Source organism: Phoca vitulina, unplaced genomic scaffold, assembly GCF_004348235.1.
Source record: "Phoca vitulina isolate PV1807 unplaced genomic scaffold, GSC_HSeal_1.0 scaffold6, whole genome shotgun sequence".
NCBI classification, from domain to species: domain Eukaryota; kingdom Metazoa; phylum Chordata; class Mammalia; order Carnivora; family Phocidae; genus Phoca; species Phoca vitulina.
Window position 1 is genome coordinate 126927 of NW_022589709.1, and position 21922 is coordinate 148848.

At 40.7% G+C, this 21922-nt stretch overlaps 1 protein-coding gene across 3 annotated transcripts in view; it reads left to right on the forward strand.

Annotated features, from left to right (window-relative positions):
- GRIA1 (glutamate ionotropic receptor AMPA type subunit 1) overlaps nt 1-21922 on the forward strand; it is a 147573-nt gene that overhangs the window by 75064 nt on the left and 50587 nt on the right. The window lies entirely within an intron of this gene.

Here is a 21922-nt window from a genome sequence, read left to right on the forward strand (position 1 = left end):
GGTCCTGAGTAATAAAGTTGTAGGCTGACTCAGAGCTCCCTAGAGTAAGGGCCTCATTGTCTTGCCCACCACTATAACCCTAGCAACTACCACAGAGCCTGGATGAATATACAGAGTAAAGAAGTAAATAAGTGTCTAAATACTACTTATTATTTGCATTTATCAATACATTTTTGTACTGGTAGACATGAAAAAAATTTAACAGTATGGGCATAAATACCAAAATAAGAATAGGCATGGCCTCATGAAGAAGACATGATGGAAAGATGAAGGAAGTAAAATAGATGGAAAAGTACTATCAAATTATAAAGGGTTTTGAAAACCAGGCAAAGGACTGAATATTAGGCAGGAAATAAAGAATAAAGCAGTATAATTTCCTAATATAAATCAGTATAATAATTCCCTAATATAAATCAATATAATCTCCTAATAAATAGGAGAGTGGTGGGCTGAGCATTTTGAGATGCTTAATCTGATGGCATTGGGCAGAAAAGCAGTAGGCAGCATATTTTTATTAATTATTAAGACATTATCTGTGCTTCCACAAATCTCTTTTCCTCAACTAGAATGTGAGCTCCCTAAGTACAGAACCTAATTTTTATTCATCTCTGTATCCCAGTTTCCAGCAGAGGGGCTGATGTACAGCAGTCACTTCAAAATGTTCCGTGTCTGGATATGCTACTCATGGTAGCCCAGCAGCGTCACTAAGGACCCCAGAAGAAAACAAAAACATTTCTAGGGTGCCTTGATTGTGGCATGCCATACAGAATGTGAATAATCTAAAGCAGAAGCCAGGGGAATCCATACTGTAAGGACTCAGGTCAGTAGAGGGAGGGTACATAGTTACAGACATCAGTATCATGGAGAGGTCCCAGTGAGTTGATCTGACTCTCTGGGCCCTGTAATCCGAATTTGCCATAATCGCTATTTGACTCTTGTGAGACCAGTGATATTTAGTGGAGCATATTCATGAGCCACTGATATAAAACATGCGAATTACTATAGAAATTATATGTCATATTGTGCTAACTAGGCTGACTACCACTACTTCATTATCTAATAAAAAGCAGACAACAGAGTTTATGCATATGACACCAAATTATTTTCTGTAAGTGTCAATTAAAATGACAATAAAAATGGACCTTACTTTGAGACAGAGCCATTATTCTTGGAAAGCTATAGGAACAATCTGGTTTGGTCTAATTATATTCTGATCTAACTATATCATGGGAGTACAGTATTTAAATCAATGTATTCTGATAAAGATCTCCTGTGTCTTTTGTACCAATTTTGGTTTTCATGGGTTTCAGTGTCTCAACTCAGAGGATGCCTGTATTAAGAGATCCATCAGAATCTGAAAATGCAAATGTTTTATAGCATTTCCCTTTGCCAGATCACTTCTCACAAAGGAAATCACGTATGTGAAGCAGAGTTGAGTCACTTTTAAAGACTCAAGAAGAGCTATTCCTCCTTAACAAGTGGAACATTAAATAAAGACCTGATGATCCTGTGGTCACCTCAATTTCCCTCATATTACCACAGTTGCTGGTCTTTTGGTCATTTGGGCTACCCTCCTCAGGGGGGCAATTGGAGTTAAATGAGATCCATTTCCCTATAATTCATCGGTATTTTCTTAACAGTTGAATGAGAGAAGAAAAACAGCTGCCATACTAAATCTTTTTCCAACTATTAAGATCTTTCTTCTGTTAGAGTATTTTATATATATTTGGACCCAGATTTCTTCCTAGTTCCATTCTAATTTTGAAAAATAAATATGCAAAGATTCTGCAGTAATGAATATCATTAGCCCTCAACAATGTACATAACACAGTACTGGAGAGTAGCAGGGGATCATACCATCTATTCAGTATTCAACAAATATTTATTGAGGGCTTACTAAGTGCCTGCAGAAAAAGTGAAGGTCACAGTCTTTATTTATAAAAGAGATTGGGGAAAAGGGAGAAACTTGCATTTCTTGATAATTTACCATTAGATATACATGGTGCTGGATTTACATATGTTATCCCATTTAATGAACTTACAATTTAGTTTAGAAAGAATGAGAGGATGATGATGTTAATAGTTTTAATGACAGCATTTTTTTAACACATACCATGTGCATGCTATGGTTACAAGTGCTTTGCATGCATTATCTATTTAAATCCTTAACAACCCAATGTTAATCTGTAAGAAGCCTATGCCCATGACATAGGAATAACTACCCTTGCTTTAAAAAAAAACAACTGAAATTTAAAGAGGTGAGGAGTTCTCTCTAGGTTGCACAGCTAATAAAATAGGGAGTCCGGATTTTAAATCAGGTCTGACTAGCTCCAACGTGTGTGTTCCTAACCATCCACTGTACTGTTCCCTTACAAATCACTTAGAAATGCCAAGATCTGTCGTATTCTGACCTGAACTCCCTAGAAAGGCATCTTTTTTCCCATTTAAGCTGAACTGTACTCTATTCCCCAATCACATCTGGGCTTTTTTTCACTCCTTATTGGTTATGGCTCTTTGAGTTCTTGTTCTTCATGGTGGAGGGAGGGACTGAGCTTGACACTGAAGAATGAATAGGACTACAATAGCCAAACTATGGAAAGAGCCAAGATGTCTATCAACAGATGAATGGATAAAGAAGATGTGGTATTATGGGTATTATGCTAAGCAAAATAAGTCGATCAGGGAAAGACATGTATCATATCATCTCACCGATATGAGGAATTCTTAATCTCAGGAAACAAACTGAGGGTTCTAGAGGGGTGGGGGTGGGGGGATGGGTTAGCCTGGCAATGGGTACTAAAGAGGGCACGTATTGAATGGAGCATTGGGTGTTATGTTCAAACAATGAATCATGGAACACTACATCAAAAAAAATTAATTAAAAAATAAATTAATTAATTTAATTTTAAAAAAAGAAATTGAAATTCTGAATGTTTTATTCCATACTATCAGAAACTTTTGAATATAAAAACCTGATATTTAAATACAAAAAAAAAAAGAATGAATAGGACTTCAGTGGTGGGGGAAGGAAAAGTTAGTTCAAGTGAGGAGAATGGCAAACTCACAGTTCTAAAGAAGGAATAAAGATGGTGCATGTAGCCTAAAAGTGAAGCCACTGGAGATAATTTCTTGGATTGTGAAGTTGTTCTAGTTTGTTCTAGTTCCCGCCTCAGTTCCAGTATTTATTTATTTTTTTTTTATTTTTTTATTGTTATGTTAATCCCCATACATTACATCATTAGTTTTAGATATAGTGTTCCATGATTCATTGTTTGTGCATAACACCCAGTGCTCCATGCAGAACGTGCCCTCCTCAATACCCATCACCAGGCTAACCCATCCTCCCACCCCCCTCCCCTCTAGAACCCTCAGTTTGTTTTTCAGAGTCCATCGTCTCTCATAAGAACCATCAATATTTTTGGTACAAAATCTTATTTTGGGGGAGGTAGTTTGTAAGAAGTGGTGTCTTATAGAAGTCTTCAGTCCTTTCTGGGGAAGAAGAGAAAGATAAACATGAAGAAAACTGCCCTCCAGTTCAGTTCCAGTATTTAAATCAATGTTCCAGTATTGGAACATATACAACCTCAGTTCAACCTCAGTTGAACTTCAGTTCAAAGTACTTCTCTCTCCTTCCCTCTCCTTGCTGCAGCCACACCAGCCTCCTTTCAGTTCCTGATGTACATCATGCATTGCCTTTCTAGGTCAGGACCTTTGTTTACAGTTCTATCTGCATGTTGCCCTCCTCCATCGCACATTCCCTGATGTTTACAATAGCAATTAAGTAATGTATTAACTTACTGTGTACTGAAGGACCATCACTCATGTTGGACAGTAAACTACACAACTCCTGCATATTTAACTTCCTATCCACCAGCAGCTGTCTGGCATCCAGCCCAGTGTCTGCCTCATAGCACATACTCAGTAAGTATTTGTTGAATGAGGGGATTCTCTTACCACGGATTTCTCTAAGAGCAGAGATTGTCCTTGATATTTCACCAGCGTAATTGTGGAACTACCAAATAAAAAAGGGAAATTTTGAAGACATGGTAGCATTTAGCTTTACAGTTATATCTGTCTTCAGTCTCAACCAAGGTGGATATCATATCCTTATCCATAGTGCAGGCCAGGCTCAGTCTGCAACTTCAACCAGTCCACCACATGGTTACTTAAATGCACTGTTCTAGACCCTATGCTATGCACAAGAGGGGATATTGTGGTAAGACATAGTCTTGCCCTCAAAGGGTTCACAGTCCAGTAACCAGGCAATTATAATGCACTGTGATGTGCACTATGTCAGAGGAAGAACAGGACATTATAAGAGCACAGAGCAGGGACCTAAACCCAGATTAAGGAACAGGCCAGGGAAGGCTTTGTCGAGGAAATTGCATTTAAGCCAGGACAGGAAGGAAGAGTGGATATTACCCAAGTAAAAAGGCATAGGAAGTGTATTTCATGCAGGAACAGCATATGCCTTGTGAGGTATTGTCAGGAACTTGGATCTTTTTTTTTTTTTTACTTTCGATTGTGATAAGAACACTCAGCACAAGATCTACCTTGTTAACAAAATTTGAAGTATATGTTATTGTTGATGATAGGTACAATATTGTATAGTAAATCTCTAGAACTTGTTCATCTTACCTAACTGAAACTTTATGCCAATTAATTAGTAAACTCTCCATTTACTCCTCTCCATAGCCCTTGGTAACCACCACCGGGAAGTTTAGAGCAGGGAAATGATTTACATTTACATTTTTCAAGGATTTCTCTCTAACTCAGTGGTTCTAAGTCAGAGATGATTTTGTCTGCCAGGTGACATTTGACAAGGTCTACAGACATTTTCAATTGACGAAAATGGAAGGAGGGGCTACTAGAACCTAATGGGTACAGGCCAGGGATGCTGCTAAAAACCCTATAATATAGAGGACAACCTTCCACCACAATTCTTCCACCACAAAATATTATCTGGTCCAAAATATTAATCATTTTGATGTTAGAAACCCTACAAACTGCTCTGTGGAGACATGCTGCTACAGACTTAAAGAGGGGAGACCAGGCAGGAGGTTACTGCATTAGCCTAGGCAAGAAATGATGGCTTGGAGTAGGGTGATAGCTATGGAGTGGGTGAGAAGTGGTCTGACCCAAAATGCATTTTGGAGGTAGAAACAATGGGATTTCTGATGGATTGGAAATGGGGTGTGAGGGATAGAGAGCAGTTAATGTTTTAGCTCTCAGTAACTAAAAGAACGGTGATGCCATTTACTGAGATGGAGAATGTTTGTGAAAGAACAGACATGGAATGGAGACAAACAAGGGTTCAGTTTGGAACAGATTTATGAGTTTGGGGTAAGGGAGAAGGTCCAGTGTGGACTTCAACATTTTAGGAATCATGCACATACAGTATATAAAACCATGGGACTGGATGAGGTTACCTTGGGGGGTGAGTCCAGAAAGTGATAAGGAGAGATCCAAGCCCTGAACCCTTTAGCAGTTAGAGGTCATGAAGAACCATCAGAAGGGACTGAGAAGGAGCAGTGAGGAGGGAGGAAAACCAGGAGGGTTGTGTCCTAGAAACCAAGTGAGAGGAGTATATCAAAGAAGATGGCATAAACACCTAGTGTCAAAGGTTGCCATGCAATCAAGTAAGGAAACAATAGGAAATTTGCCACTGAGCTGTGCCAAGAACTAATGAAACTGGGAGCTAATGAAATCACTGTATTTGGAAAACTGGAACAAGCCTATAATATAAAAGTTCATTTGTATAATTCTTTCTGTAAAAAGTAACCTCAAATGGCCATGTCCTCTTATCAGACATGCATATGTATATACTGGTAGGTTATGCCCCTCTGCAATCATTTCCGTAAGAGAAGAGAGGAAGTAATAAGCAAACTAAAACCTTTAATTAAAATTCATAGATTGAAGTTGGACAGGGAACCTGGGCAGAGGCAAGAGATTTTTGCATATAGTTAAGATGAGATTAAACTTACTGTGTTAGTGATTCATAGCTCATGTTTATCAAGGAGACCAGCTCAGCCTCTAGCCTTATCTACGATACCTGGGTGTTTGGGAGTGGATATACCCAGAAATCATTTTAATGACATCTTCTGGGATTCAAACCAGCTTTCATTCTTCTCTGGTGCTTTAACTTGGAGAGATAGTCTCATTCTAAATGTTATCCTTAATGATGTAAAGTACAACTCCCTCAAGTGAGATCTGATCACACCTTTGGGTTCTCCTAGTTTCCCAGTCCCTTCACACCTCTGAATAAGGGACTCTCTAATCCTACATCAATCAAACTCCTCCTCCACCCTTCTTTAGTTAATTGCATAAAACATTCAAGTAAGCTAGAAAAAAGTCACACACAGTCTCTTGACCAGGCTTTGAACTAAGATCCTCCAGGGAACTTTTAGGATAAGTATTGGGAAACATGAGGGAATGATACTCTCTGTGGCCTCACCTCTGATTCTCTCAGTAAAATATATAGGAGACAAAATTAAGGTCAGGGATGTATTGGGTTGGGTTGGAAACCTCTGAAGTTTAGAGTGGGGTCCATCTTCAAATGGAAGGATGGGTGGTGACATGTAGCAAACATGCAACAAATGGTTTTAATCATAATAATCATTACCACTTTTTATCTAGTATCTGCTAGCATTATCTCATTGAATCTTCATTAACAACCTATTGAGTAAGCAATTATAACTATTCCATTTTTACAGATTATAAAAAAGATGTTAAAGAAGATTACATAAATTGGCCAAACTCACACAATTAATAAGTCAGTCAATCTGACTAAAAACCCACAGGGTCAATTACAGTTCTATCCTGCCAAAGCAACATAGTAGAAAGAACCCTCAGTTTGCACTCAGGGATTTATTTGCCTTCTAAACCTAGCTCCAACATTAATTTTGAGGGTGACTTCGGAAAAAATCATTTAGTCTCTCTGAACCTCAGCCTGATTTTCCTCACCTGTAAAATAATCAGGACAACCTTGATGATCCCCAAGGTACCTTCTGGCACTTGCGTCTCTGATTCTAACTTGTGATGTTAGAACTTTAAGTTCTCTCATTTGTAAAGAGTGTTTTGATTTTCAAATATAGTAATCTATTATTGAATGTGATCTTTACAACAACCAAGGCAGGCAAGCATTACTCCCTCTATGTGTTTTATATGCAGGTGGGGAAAAGACTTGAAATAAAGTAGGTACCCTGTCTATAGTTAACAAAGCTGCTCCCCAGTCGACTGCTCTCATATTCCAGGTATCTCTCCTCCTCCTTTACCTCAGGAACTTTTTCTCCCCCATGGGAACTACCCCATTTCTTATTCCCAGGAAGGTTTTCATTACTAATTTAAATGTTAACTGCTAAGAAGCTAAAGGAAGGGTGTGCACAAGGGCCGCCAGCTCCACCAGGGTGCTAAACAGAGGCTCAGGGACTTGAGTAGGGCAGACCCAGCTCCCCGGAACATGCCTAAGGAACAGGGACTCAGGCTGAGAGTCCATCCAGACAGGATGCAGAAAGAGGAAACGGTGGATTTTCCTGCAGGCTGGGAAGTGCAAGGTTGTAGATGTCATTATCCATGGCTATATAGCAGCTGGTTCTATACCAGCCATTATGGGAAAGATTCTACTAGAATATTTGCTTCTTCCTAGGGCTCCCCATCTTGGGAAATGTCACCATTTTCTTCTGAGATGTCTTTTTTTTTTACTTTATGTTTTTATTTTAATTCCAGTTAGTTAACATACAGTGTAATATTAGTTTCAGGTATACAATAGTAATTTAACACTTCCATACATCACTCTGTGCCCATCACAAAAAGTGCACTCCTTAATCTCCATCATCCCCCACTCTGGCAACCATCACATTGTTCTCTATAATTAAGAATCTTTAAATTTTTTTTCTTGCTTTCTCTCTCTCTCTCTCTCTTTCTCATTGTTTTTTTTTTCCGCCCCCCTTTGTTTGTTTGTTTTGTTCTTAAATTCCTTCTGAGATGCCTTAACCAGAAACCTAGGAAACAAGGGAAGGGAGAGAAGATAGCCTAGGGATTAAAAGGTGAACGCTGGACTCAGGCTACCTGTGTGTTGATGGGAAGAAACCTAACCTTGCCAAGCTTCAGTTTCCCCATTCTTAAAATGGAGCTAAATAGTACTTCCTTCATAGTGTGTGATGAGGAATAAATATAAACATCTTGTAAAATGCCTGGCAAAAACAGTCAATCAAAAAATGGAGCCCTCAAAAATCAGTGAGCCCTCTCCTTCACCCTCTATATTCAATCAGTCTTCCCATAGAGATTCCACCTTCCAAGTCTCCGTAAGTCTTCTCACTTTCCAGCCTTGCTACTATGTCCAGATATTCATCACCTCTGATCTGGGCACCAGTACTGCCAATTCATCTCCACATCCCATTCTTGTTGCCACCTCACCCTAACCCATCCTCCACTCTGCAAGGTAAAGTGATTTCTCAGGACATATGGATTGCTCATGTCGCCCCCCGCTTTCTGCACCTCGCTGTCTTTTTCTGTCACAAAGTCCTTCTGGTACTCCAGGACCCTGCATGGCCTCCTCTTTGGCCTCATTTCCTGCTACCCTGCACTCTCCCAACCAAAGGTCCTGCTGCATCCCTCTATTGTTCCTCTGTGGGGGGAGCCACTTACCTCTTTCATTTCCACATCTTTGGTGTTAGTTAGTTAGTTACTGCCTTTACAACCTTCCCTACAATACAACCTTTCCTGGTGAACTCATTCTTTAGGTCTCAGATCAATAGGTCCTTCCTCTGGTAAGCCTGGGAAGTGTCATCAACACAAGGCCTAGCCCACAGAAGGTACTTAACATCTGTCAAATAAATGGCAAAGAGTGACTGAACCAAAGCCAATTCAATCTTGACTCCTTAAATCCCTGCAGCCTGAGAGCAAGCTAGGCTCTCAGTCTGCGCCAGGATTCAGCTTCTAGGTGATGTCATGACCCAGAGCTGTGAGATGTAAAATAATGTAGGCCCTTCCCTGACATTCCCCCTGGGTCAAGGGCACACATGCAGTAAATGACACGCGATCCACTCAGCCCCCTGAGGCCAGACAGGTACCTAAGACACATGTTCCCCTCTCTTACTCTTTTCCCAACTTCATCTTCCTTCCCGCAGGCTTCCCTTTCTCACCTAAACCCAACCACTGAGACACATGACATCTCTTATGGGAAGAAGTTTTATCACATTTCTGGAAAATTCTTTTCTAATCTCCCATAGCTTTAAAACCTTGAGTTTTTCGGGGCGCCTGGGTGGCTCAGATGGTTAAGCGTCTGCCTTCAGCTCAGGTCATGATCCCAGGGTCCTGGGATCAAGTCCCACATTGGGCTCCCTGCTCAGTGCAGAGCCTGCTTCTCCCTCTCCCTCTGCCATTCCCTCTGCTTGTGCTCTTCTATCTCTCTGTCAAATAAATAGATAAAATCTTTAAAAAAATAAAATAAAAAATAAATAAATAAAACCTTGAGTTTTCATGACTGCTAATTAGAACTGTCAATTTAGTATAAGTCACTGGAAGAAGTAGAATCTCTTGGAAAGAAAAAAGAGACTAAGAAATTACTTCAGCAATTTTCAGAGTGATTTATGAGGTGTATTGTTGATGAACTTATTAATCTCTTTTTCAAATATATGCTGATAGAGAACTAATGTTCTCTATAATAAACCGGCAAAGCACATGCAAATCCCTATTAATACACTAGTCCTGGGAACATACCGGGGCGGGGGGGGTTTCAATATAAGCAGAGAACAAATGTTTGGCATCTGAAGTGAATTTTGTTTTCAATTTTGTGTTCAATCCAAGGAGCATTTGTTGAGTGCCTAATACATTAGGGGTTGTACAGGAATCAAAGTTGAAGGTCCTACCCCTGCCCTCCAGTTGCTTGTGATCTAGATGTGCAGGGGTGTAGCAGGACAACTCTAGAAACAGGTAGCACATGAGGCCAAGAGAGAAAAAGGGTGCAGACATGGAAGACTGGAAGGAGAACTGCACAGTTTTGGACAGTAAGCGTGAGGGCAGGCACTGAGGCAAGCTTGTCTGCTGCACCCCCAGCACAGTGTCAGGTGTCTACGAGCATTTGGTAGAGTTGCAGCAGGGATGAAAGAAGGACAGTCGGGTCCTAGTTCCAACCCTGCCACTTAGAAAATATCTGACCAATCACTATCTTTTCTGAGCCTCAAGTTTTCACCTGCAAAACAGTGACTGTGAAGTGAAAACCTCTTCTTAGGGGGTTGTAGTGGATGAGAACTTGTGGTCACCATGAATGCTGTCCACCAGATGTACCCAGCTCCCTTCCTCGTATGCACAGGGTAGGATCGCTCATCTCTTTCCATACTGGCCAATGAAATAAGAACAGAAGGGTCATGTGTCTACTGAGAAGAAGCTTTAAGAGCCAGTATACAACTGGGGATGCTCCAGATGACTGCTCCTTTGTTAGTCTTGGCCTCAGAGGGAGGGTGAGGGAAAAAGAGCCCCCAACCAACCCATCATGTACATCTGAGATGAACAAGAATTATGCCTAGAATATAAAAAGTGTTGGCAAGGATATGGGGAAATTGGAACCCTTGTATACTGTTAGTGAGAATTCAAAATGGTACAGCCACTATGGAAAATGGCATGGAAGTTGTTCAAAAAATTAAAAATAGAACTGCCATATCATTTAGCAACCCTACTTTTGGGTATTTATCTAAGAGAATTGAAATCAGGATCTGGAAGAGATATTAGCACTCTCATATTCTTCACATCACTCTTCACAATAGCCAAGATGTGGAAAAACCTAAATGTCCATCAATGATGAATAAATTTAAAAAATGTGGTATATACATCCAATAGAATACTGTTCATCTTTAAAAAGGGTGGAAGACATTCTGCAATATGTGACAATATGGATGAACCTTGAGAATATTATGCATTAGTGAAAAAAGCTAGTCACCAAAAGACAAATGTTGCATGATTCCATTTATATGGGGTGTCTCAATAGTCAAATACACAGAAACACAGAGTTGAATGGTGACTGCCAGAGGCTGGGGGAAGGGGAAAATCTGGACTTGTTAATCAATGGGCATAAAGTTTCAGTGAAACAAGATGAATAAGTTCTAGAGATCAGCTGTACAACATTGTTAGTTAACAACAGTTAACAATACTGTATTGTACACTTAAAAATTTAAGAGAGTGGACCTAATGTTGAGTCTTCTTTTCATAATAAATTAAATTTTTAAAAAAGAAGGAAATATACCTGGATTGTTTTCAGCAAGGTTTTGGGGATTGTTTGTTATCATAACATAACATATCACAGGATATAGAATTTAATAAAGAGAGAAAGCCCTTCATACAACCTAGAGCTTAAATAATATAATAGCTAGCAAAGGGACACAAAGGGATTGCACCTGGCTGAAAGAGTTTTGGAGATAATGTCATCTGAGATGGATTTTGAAATTGGGGAGGATATCTAAGGATACAGAGAGAGAGAGAGAGAGAGAGACGCAAGAAGATAAAAGGTATGGCAAGAATGAAAGCACTCGGTATGGACAGGAAAAGTGAGTGTAGCCAGAGCAGTTAATAATTAATAAAAAGAGTAGTGAGAAAAAATAGCATGGATTAGGTACTTACTATATACTAGTCTCCATCCTGCATGATTTACATGTATTTATTCTTCATCCCTGTATCAGTTTTCAATTACTGCCATAACAAAACATAGCAGCCAAAAACAACACAAATTTATTATCTTACAGCTCTGTAAGTCAGAACTCCAGTATGAGTTTCACTGGGCTAAAATAAAGTTTTTGGCAGGGCCATGTTCCTTTCTGGGGGCTCTAGGGCAAAATTCATTTCCTTGCTCATTCAGGCTGTTGGCAAATTTGAATTCCTGTGGTTAATGGACTCAGGTTCTTGTTTCTGAGGAAACAAGAGCTTCAGCTGAGGGCTGTTCCCAGCTTCCTCATTCCTTGGCTCATGACCTTCTTTCTTTACTTTCAAATCCAGAAATAGAGGACAAGCCCCTCTGACACTTTGAATCTCTCCTGGCTCTTTTTCTATCTCATCTCTTTGAACAACTCTTTTCTACTTTTAAGGACCAATATAATTACATTGAGTCCACCTAGATAATCACCCTGCTTTAAGGTCTCTGGCCTTAACTCTATCTGAAAAAATATCTCTTGTCATTCAATGTAACATAGTCACAGGTTCTAGAAATTGGATCTTGTCTTTGGGGGGCCAGTTTTCTGCCTACCACATCCCATTTCATAGGTAAGGAAATAGGCTTAGTATGGTTAGGTAACTTATCCAAGGTCACCACCTAGTTCTTGGCATATGGCTTTTGATCCCAGCTTTATCACCAACTTCACCCAGAGAACATAAAGGAGAAAAGTAGAGCATGAGGCCAGAACAGAACAATAGATTAAGGATTTATTGTAGTCACCCTCACATGGCAGCCACAAGACATGGTTTAAAAGAACCAGTCACACTTTAGTTTTCTATTGCTGTCTAACAAATTATCACAAACTTCATAGTTTAAAACAATACTTATGTATTATCTCCCAGTTCTGTAGGTCAGAAGTCTGATATGTCATGACTTGCTCTCTGCTCCAGTTCTCACAATACTGAAATGAAGGTGTTAATCAGCTGAGTTCTCATCTGGAGCTCAGGGTCCTCCTCCAAATCCATATCTGTTATTGTCAGAATTCAGTTCTTTGCAGTTGTAGGACCAAAATCCCCATTTACCTGCTGGCTGTCAGCAGGGATACCCCTCAGCTTCCAGAGGTCACTCTCAGATCCTTGCTCCTTGGCCCCCTCCCTCACATCACTTCCCTTCCACCTCAAATCTCTTTGACTTCTTCTTCTGTCACCAACTGGAGGAAACTCTTCTTCTGTATGGCTTCATGAGAATAGATTAGGGCCACCCAGATAATGAATCTGTCTTAAGTTCAAATGATTAGTAAACTTAATTACATTTGCAAACAATGGAATATGATAGAATCATAGGAATAATGTGGGAGAGAGGGGGAAATAGAAGTCATGGGGCCATCTTAGAATTCTGCCTATTACACATCACATGAATAATGGGACAAATAATACCATGTTATTGAACATATGAGGAGAACAGAGGCAAGGATGGATGCTAGGGCCCAGATTCTGGTGATGAGCAGAATGCCACATCTTTTTGAGAACTGAGGTAGGAGATCACTTCCTATCTCCTGAGAATGAGGATGAAGTTGGAGATTTCTTAGCACCTCTTCCAATTTATGCATGGCCCAGAGCAAGCCCATAGCGAAAGCATCTCCATTTATGTCCCTGTTAGAGGGAGGATATTCTTGGTGAGAATTCCTGAGGGAAAAGGGGAGAAACCCAAAGTTAGGATTCCATACCTATAATAATTCAGGCAACCTTATGACAGAGCTTCACCAAGAGTGGGAGCCTGTCTAAATTTGTGAGGACATCAGCCTTTTACAATATTTTTAAAGAAACACAGTTTTATTATTTTAACTTCATACAATAATTTGTTCTATGACAACCACTTTTCAGAGCAAAGATTCTGAGGAAACATTTTAGGACTATGTAAGAATTATGGATCTTTCTGAGATACCAGTTTCTCAAAAATGGGTGCTTCTGAAGTTTTTGAAATCAGTCTGTTAATTCATACAATAAATGATTCCTTGTGTAATCATATTTTTGCTATTAATTAGCTCAAGAAATAATTTTCTGTATAGATAGCTCAGAGGAAAACATTACAAATTGCCTACTTATGGAGTTCCATGTTCACTCAACAAATATTGAGACTGCATTAGGTTCTAGGGAATTATGAGGAAATCTAAAATCTCTCAAATGATTTAGTAATTTATTGTAGTGGTAACAGTGAAAAAGAGCAGAACAAGGAGGGGTACTGAGGGGAAATAGTAGAAGAGTTCAGAAAAATTAGAAGTGAGGGTAAGAAGCAGCAGGCAGGCTTCTCAGAGGAGGTGGCACTTGGAGCTGGACTTTTAATTGTTAAACCCAGAGCCCATACCCTGGCTTCAGAGGCTCTGATTGATCTATTCTTGGCCTCATGCTCCATACTCGCAGCTAATTAATTACCTTGAACACGTGAAACCTTTTCCTGCCTCAGAGCCTTTGCTATTCCTATTTCCTCTGTCTATAATGCTGTTCTTCCAGATTCTTTACACATCTAAAGCATTCTCAACCTTCAGCTCTCAGCTTAAAAATTACCTCCTCAGAGAGATTTTTCCTCACTTCCCTATCTACTGATCCCTTTCTTTCCTCTTCCTAACTCCTTCCCACCCACCAAGTTTTTTTTTTAATTTAATTTTATTGTGTTATGTTAGTCACCATACAATACTTCATGAGTTTTTGATGTAGTGTTCCATGATTCATTGTTTGCGTATAACACCCAGTGCTCCATTCAGTATGTGCCTTCCATAATACCCAACACCAGGCTAACCCATCCCCCGCCCAAAACCCTCCGTTTGTTTCTCAGAGTCCATAGTCTCTCATGGTTCGTCTCTCCCTCCGATCTCCCCCTCTTCATTTTTCCCGTCCTTCTCCTAATGTCCTCTATGCTATTCCTTATGTTCCACAAATAAGTAAAACCATATGATAATTGACTTTCTCTGCTTGACTTATTTCACTTAACATAATCTCCTTCAGTCCCATCCATGTTGATGCAAATGGTGGGTATTCATTGTTTCTGATGGCTGAGTAATATTCCATTGTATATATGGACCACATCTTCGTTATCCATTCGTCTGGTGAAGGGCATCTTGGCTCTTTCCACAGTTTGGCTATTGCGGACATTGCTGCTATGAACATTGGGTGCATATGGCCATTCTTTTCACGACATCTGTGTCTTTGGGGTAAATACCCAGGAGTGCAATTGCTGGGTCATAGGGTAGCTCTATTTTTAATTTTTTGAGGCACCTCCACACTGTTTTCCAAAGTGCCTGTACCAACTTGCATTCCCACCAACAGTGTAAGAGGAGTCCCCTTTCTCCACAACCTCTCCAACATTTGTGGTTTCTTGCCTTGTCAGTTTTTGCCATTCTAACTGGTGTAAGGTGGTATCTCAATGTGGTTTTGATTTGAATTTCCCTGATGGCTAATGACGATGAACATTTTTTCATGTGTCTGTTAGCCATTTGTATGTCTTCTTTGGAGAAGTGTCTGTTCATGTCTTCTGCCCATTTTTGGACTTGATTATTTGTTTTTTGGGTGTTGAGCTTGAGAAGTTCTTTATAGATCTTGGATACCAGTCCTTTATCTGTAGTGTCATTTGCAAATATCTTCTCCCATTCTGTGGGTTGCCTCTTTGTTTTGTTGACTGTTTCCTTTGCTGTGCAGAAGCTTTTTATCTTGGTGAAGTCCCAAAAGTTCATTTTTGCTTTTGTTTCACTAGCCTTTGGAGATGTATCTTGAAAGTAGTTGCTGTGGGCGATGTCAAAGAGGTTACTGCCTATGTTCTTCTCTAGGATTTTGATGGATTCCTGTCTCACATTGAGGTCTTTCATCCATTTTGAGTTTATCTTTGTGTATGGTGTTAGAGAATGGTCGACTTTCATTCTTCTGTATATAGCTGTCCAATTTTCCCAGCACCATTTATTGAAGAGACTGTCTTTTTTCCATTGCATGTTTTTTCCTGCTTTGTCGAAGATTATTTGACCATAGCGTTGAGGGTTTGTGATGAAAGAACAACAACAATACTAAGTGGCTGACATGCTAATATCTCCATTTTGCAGTTGAGTGTGCCAAAACTCAGAGAGGCTAAGTCACTTCTCCAAGGTCACACAGCCAGTGAGAAAAGAGGTTGGGATTTAAACCCAGGTAGGATGATCTAACAGCCCATAATTTTAACCAGTGTCCCTGGTTTTCTTCATATTATAAACATTGCAGGTATTCATTTAGAAAATCAGAGAATAGAAGAAAGTGGAAAAGAAAGAGAGCCTGCAATCCAGCCACCTGGATAACTCTTGTAATATCTTAGTTTACATACTTCCAGATACTTAATCTCTGTCAAAGTTGTTTTCAAATGGGGCCGTATACCAACAGACACATGAAAAGATGCTCAATGTCACTAATCATCAGGGAAACACAAATCAGAACCACAGCAAGATATCACCTTCTATGTGTCAGAATGGTTGGAATCAAAAAACATGAAATAATAAGTGTTGGTGAGAATGTAGAGAAAAAGGAATGTTCACATACTATTGGTGAGAATGCAAATTGATTCAGCCACTGTGGAAAACAGTATGGTGGTTTTTTAAAAAATTAAAAATAGAGTTACCACATGATCCAATAATTCTACTACTGGGTATTTATCCAAAGAAAATGAAAACACTAATTCAAAAGGATGTGTGCACCCCTATGTTTCTCACAGAATTATTTACAATAGCCAAGATATGGAAGCAACCTAAGTGCCCACTGATAAATAAATGGATAAAGAAGATGTGGTATAGGGGCACCTGGGTGGCTTAGTAGGTTGAGTGTCTGACTCTTGATTTCTGCTCAGGTCATGATTTCAGGGTCGTGAAATCAAGCCCCACATCAAGCTCGGAGCTGGGCATGGAGCTTTCTTAAGATTCTCTGTCTCCGTCTCCCTCTGCCCCTCCCCCCACTGCTTTACTCTCTCTCTTAAAAAAAAAAAAAGATGTGGTATACACACACACACACACACACACAATGAAATATTACTTAATCATAAAAAAGAATGAGATTGCCATTTGTGACATGGATAAACCTAGAGGGTATTATGCTAAGTTAAGTCAGAGAAAGACAAATACCATATGATTTCACTTATATGTGGAATCTAAAACACAAAACAAATGAACAAACAAACAGCAAAAACAGACCCATAAATAGAATGAACTGATGGCTGCTAGAGGAGAGGGTGTAAGGGCATGGGGGAAATGGGTGAAAGGCAGTGGGAGATACAGGCTTCCAGTAGTCACAGAATGAATAAGTCACAGGGCTGAGAGGTACAGCATAGGGAATGTAGTCAGTGATGTTGTAATAACGTTGTAGGGTGACAGATGGTAGCTACACTTGTGGTGAGACAGCATCACATACAGAGAAGTTGAATCACTATGTCATACACTTGAAACTAATGTAACTGTGTGTGTCAACTATACTTCAATTTTAAAAAAAGAACACTAAATTTTTTTTAAATGGGGCCATATAGTCTGTTTTGTAACCTGTTTTTTTCCACTTAACAGCATACTGAAAGTTCTTCCCTCATTTCTAAATAGTATTAGCTGTTTCTACCAGGTGTCTACTCTGATCCAGGTACCCCACTAGGCCCATTACAGCTCATCCTCACAAAGCTTTTAGGTTGTCCCTGTTCCTGTCCCCATTTCATAAAGAGATGAAACTGAGGCTCAGAGCTATAAAATAACTTGTCCAAACGATATAGTCAATAAATGGCAGGGACAGGAGTAGGAGATCTATACCATTTCTGAACTCTTACTTAATAATTCTCTTCACTGTCCCAGAAAGAGTTGTGTTGTCCCTTTGGTGAAATTATGCGGGGCTTGGGATAAGAAGAGGAAGAGCAGCTTCTCCCTGCCTTCTGGGGCTGCCCTGCCAGGTTGGTTGGGGATATGTGGGAGGTGGGGTCTGAGCATGCAGGGAACTGGGTAAGGTGAAAAAATACCTGGCAATGGAAGATTTTCAACTGGTTATTCTAAGTAAAATAGCTCCTTTCCATACACGCCTTGTGGTGGAGCTAACCAAACATTAATTAGAGCAGAAGTAAGAATTGTTATTTTATCTCCCATTTGCTGGTGGGTCAGGATCTGTTTTTAAAAAGCCCACAACATTCCAACCCTAAGGACTTCAAATTCTGGATATGTTGGGCCACAGATGTCAACCCAGGCCCACACCTGGTACCCTGAGGCAGGTACCCAGGCCTTTGGAACCCATCTCACTTCTGAAACCAGCTGGTGGTTCAGCATATAGTAGGAGCACTAGGGAGGACTTTGGATATAGGGAAACCATATGTTTTGGTATTATGGGCTAGCCAGCAGGCAGCTAGCTATAAAAAGAGAGTGGCTTCTTCTAAGAACTTAAGCCCAAAAATATATGTGGAGGAAGTCCCATTTTTAACACCAGTATGGTGCCAAATATTCTTTTGTGTCTAGGAACTGTGGGCAAGTAGTGCTTGGGACCAGAGAAGGTAAACCTTGAAAGACGAGAGTGATGGCCCTGGTCCAAGCTGGACCCACTTTCAGCACAATTAAATCACACCACTGGAATTCGATGGATCTGGGTTCACATTCAAGCTCCATCACCTGTTTTGTGACCTTAAGTAAATTATTTCATCTCTCTGAACCTCACTTTCCTCAATTGTCAAAAGGAGATATGCCTACCTGGGCTGGAGAGGGCGATGGGGATTTATAAAATGGATGCCAAGTGTCTTCTGCAGTATCCAGTTCAAAAGCCATACCCAGAGAACAATGGCTGTTGGGTGGTTACTACATTTGGGGCAAAGTGAAATTCTTGCTTGTTCACTTTCTTGTCCCATCTCCACACCACAGCACAGGCTGTTCCTGCCCCCAAGAAATGCCTCTCTATTTGAGAATGTTCAAAGTCTGCCCGCCCTGCACAGCCCTACCAATGGCCCCTCTTCCATGCTGCCTTTCCAGATTTTTCCCAGTTGTATATGGCTCTTCCCACCTCTGCTTTCCCTTAGAACTTGATTAGTGGTTCCCTGTGCTGTTCACCCCAGCCTAGGTTTCACAGCTCCTTCTGTGTCAGTCATATTCATTCTACTGATTCCCTTGAGAAGAAACTTCTTAGTTATTTTTCATCAGGCTTGGTAAATGTCTAGTCCTCAATAAACACTGGGTAATTATTCATTTATTCAGTATATGTTCACTGAGTACCTGCTTTATGCCAGGCACTATGCTGGGCACCGGGGGTGTAGCAGTGAATGACACAGATAAGACCCCTGGCATCACTAAACCTATATTTTAGTGGAGACAGATAATAAATGAATAATAAATCAATTGATAAATATATATAAAAATCATCTTGGACTGTGATAAGCGCTATGAAGAAATGAGGTAAGGTGAGAGAGAGATGGGTGGCAGAGAAAATCCCTAGAGGAGTAGATGTGAGGAGGTGAGGTATGAACATAAACCTAATGGGTGGATGGAGGCACGTTTGGGACAATTTCAGGGAAGTGAGTACCAGGCAGAGGGAACAGCAATTGCAAAGATCCTGAGGTGGGAAGGAATTTGGTGTATGGTAGGAACAGCAAGAAGGCCAGTGAGGCTGGGGCATGGCAATAATAGGAAAAATGGTACAAGATGAGGTTAGAGGTGAGCCAGATCAGGTTGACCCCAGGAAGGCATTTGGATTTTACTGTCTAAGTGTGCCAAATTTTAAGTGGGGTGGGGAACAGCATGATCCTATTTATAGTTTTAAAAGATTCTCTGGCTACTGTGTGGACATGGATTGTACAAGGATGAGAAAAGAAGCAAAGAAATGTGACAGTGATATTTAGTGTCTAGAATGGGATCTGTGGCTAAGGGGATGACTGGATGGGATGGACTAGATGTGGGGGTGAGAGAAAGAGACAAGGCAGAAATGTCTCCCTGGTATTTGGTTTGAAGAGTGGGATGGACAGTGATGCCATTTCCTGAGATGAAGAAGAGGGAGAAGAGTTAGTGATGTTGTATTTATTTGGGGCCTCTTAGTAGGAGTTCATTAAAATTTTGTTTTAGATATTTCAGGCTTAACGTGTCAAAGAGACAGTTAGATAAACATGTTAGAGGTCAGGAGAGGGTCTGGAAATTTAAATTTGGGAGTTGTCAGTATCTACAAATAAAGGACTTGGACTGGAGGAGGTCAGCTGGGGCAAGATGGTAGGCAGGGTTGGGAAGAGGGCTGAGGCCTGAGCTTTGGGCAAAGAAAGAACTTGAGATTGGGCAGAAAGGAAGAACCAGCAAAAAAGACTATGTAGGAACAACCTTGGGGCTCCTGAGTGGTTCAGCCAGTTAAGAGTCCAACTCTTCATTTTGGCTCAGATCATATTTTCAGGGTCATGAGATTGAGCCCCACATTGGGCTCTGTGCTGAACATGGAGCCTGCTTAAGATTCTTTCTCCTTCTCTCTCTGCCCCTCCCCCACCTTGTGTGCACATGCATGTGTGCACATATGTTCTCTTTCTCTCTCTCTCAGAAAAAAAAAAAAGAAAGGAAGGAAGGAAGGAAGGAAAGAAGGAAGGAAGGAAGGAAGGAAGGGCAACCCTCAAGGTAGAAGGAGACTGAGGAGTGGAGGGCCCTAGAAGCTAAGAGGAGTGTTTCTAGAAGAAATCATCAACATCACCATTATTACAGGTGACGTCTTGAGCCCTGCTGTGTCTGTACTAAGTGTAAGACATGACTTACTCCTGGAATTCTTACCATCCATGAGATGGAAATCATTATCTCCATTTTCATGTGTGGAAGCTGATGCTTAGAGAGGGTACCAAATGATTAGTGCATTTTTAGGAATGACTGAACTCATCTACATCCATCCTTTTGCAAACTGTGCCCATGCCACACTCCTACAGCCTACCTAAATGGAAAACAATAGGAGCAGAAGACCACACTCTTCTTTGAAACCTAGCTCTGCAAGTGCTGCAAACAGTATACTAGCTCACAGACGACTGGGGCTCTCCTTAGAGCTTGTTGTCTAACCCCCAGCTTCCCACCCCTGGGACTCACCACAGGAGTCCAGGGCCATCCCCCGGCCACAGTGCTGGAACACAGTGACCAGCAGCTGGGGCGATTAAAATGAGTCACTGCTGCTGTGCCAGGGAAGTGCTGAGTGATTTGCAGCTGGTGACAAATGGATGATTGGCCACCCAGATGCAGTGTCTTAGATGAAGTGGCCTCGTCAGTAAAATTGTTGCATGTGGCCAGAGCTGTTTACCCTGGTCTGGGAACCTTGATGCGTCATCCCAAGCGAGCCTCTCTCTGAACATAGCTCAGCTCAGTAATTAGCCAAGATGGACTTTTGTTTCTCCCAGTAGTTTAGAGGCAGGCCATCTGAATTTCTGCCTTCACACCCATGTTTTCATTACTTTTTAAAAATAGCCATTTGAAGCAGATGACAAAGGGAAATAGGTTGAGCTCAGTGACCTCTTGAGCTCAGCTGAATGAAGGCACACAGGAGGTGTCCCTACAGTCCCCTTCCTCTTGGGAATGACAGGAAATGCTTTTGAAATAAAGAAGAATGTCCATATCCAACTCCTTGTCAGAGAGGTCCTAGAGAGTAGGTTGATGGGATCAAAAGTTGATTGCTTTTTAATAACTTTCCACTCCCCACATCCCAAGGATCTGCTTTCCTGAATGTCCCTGGCCATGGTGTCTGCTCCCTCACCTCCAGGCAGGCCATTGTTCCTCACAACATCTGCATTACCTCCATCCTGAAATGCTTACCCTGTGCCAGGCACTGTGCTACATGTCCCATTTGTATTTTCCTTTTTAATTCTTGAAAATGCCTTGAGTACTATTACTTAATTTTGTAAAGAAACAAGCACAAAGAGATTTGGTGACTTACCCAAAGTCACACAACCAGTAAGTAACAAGGCAGGACTCCATCCTGCTTTGTCTGACCCCTGGGTCCATTCTCTTGACCAGTGCCCTCTACTTTCTCCCTGAGGATAGCACAAAAGTAATTGTCAAATGAATCATTCTAATATTTTACCTAGGTGTTTATGTGGAGGTGCTAATAACTACATAGATGTCAAGATATTTCTTGACTACTGTAGCACATTAACTTAAATCAAAAGTCTCTGACATTCACAGTAGGATTTAGGGAAGGAGGCAGCAAAATGTGGCCCAAGGCCAAATCCAGCCTGCCATGAGCTTTTATAATTAAAGAATTTTATTAGAATACGGCCATGTGTGTGTGTTTACATGTTGTCTGTGCTTTCACACCACAACAA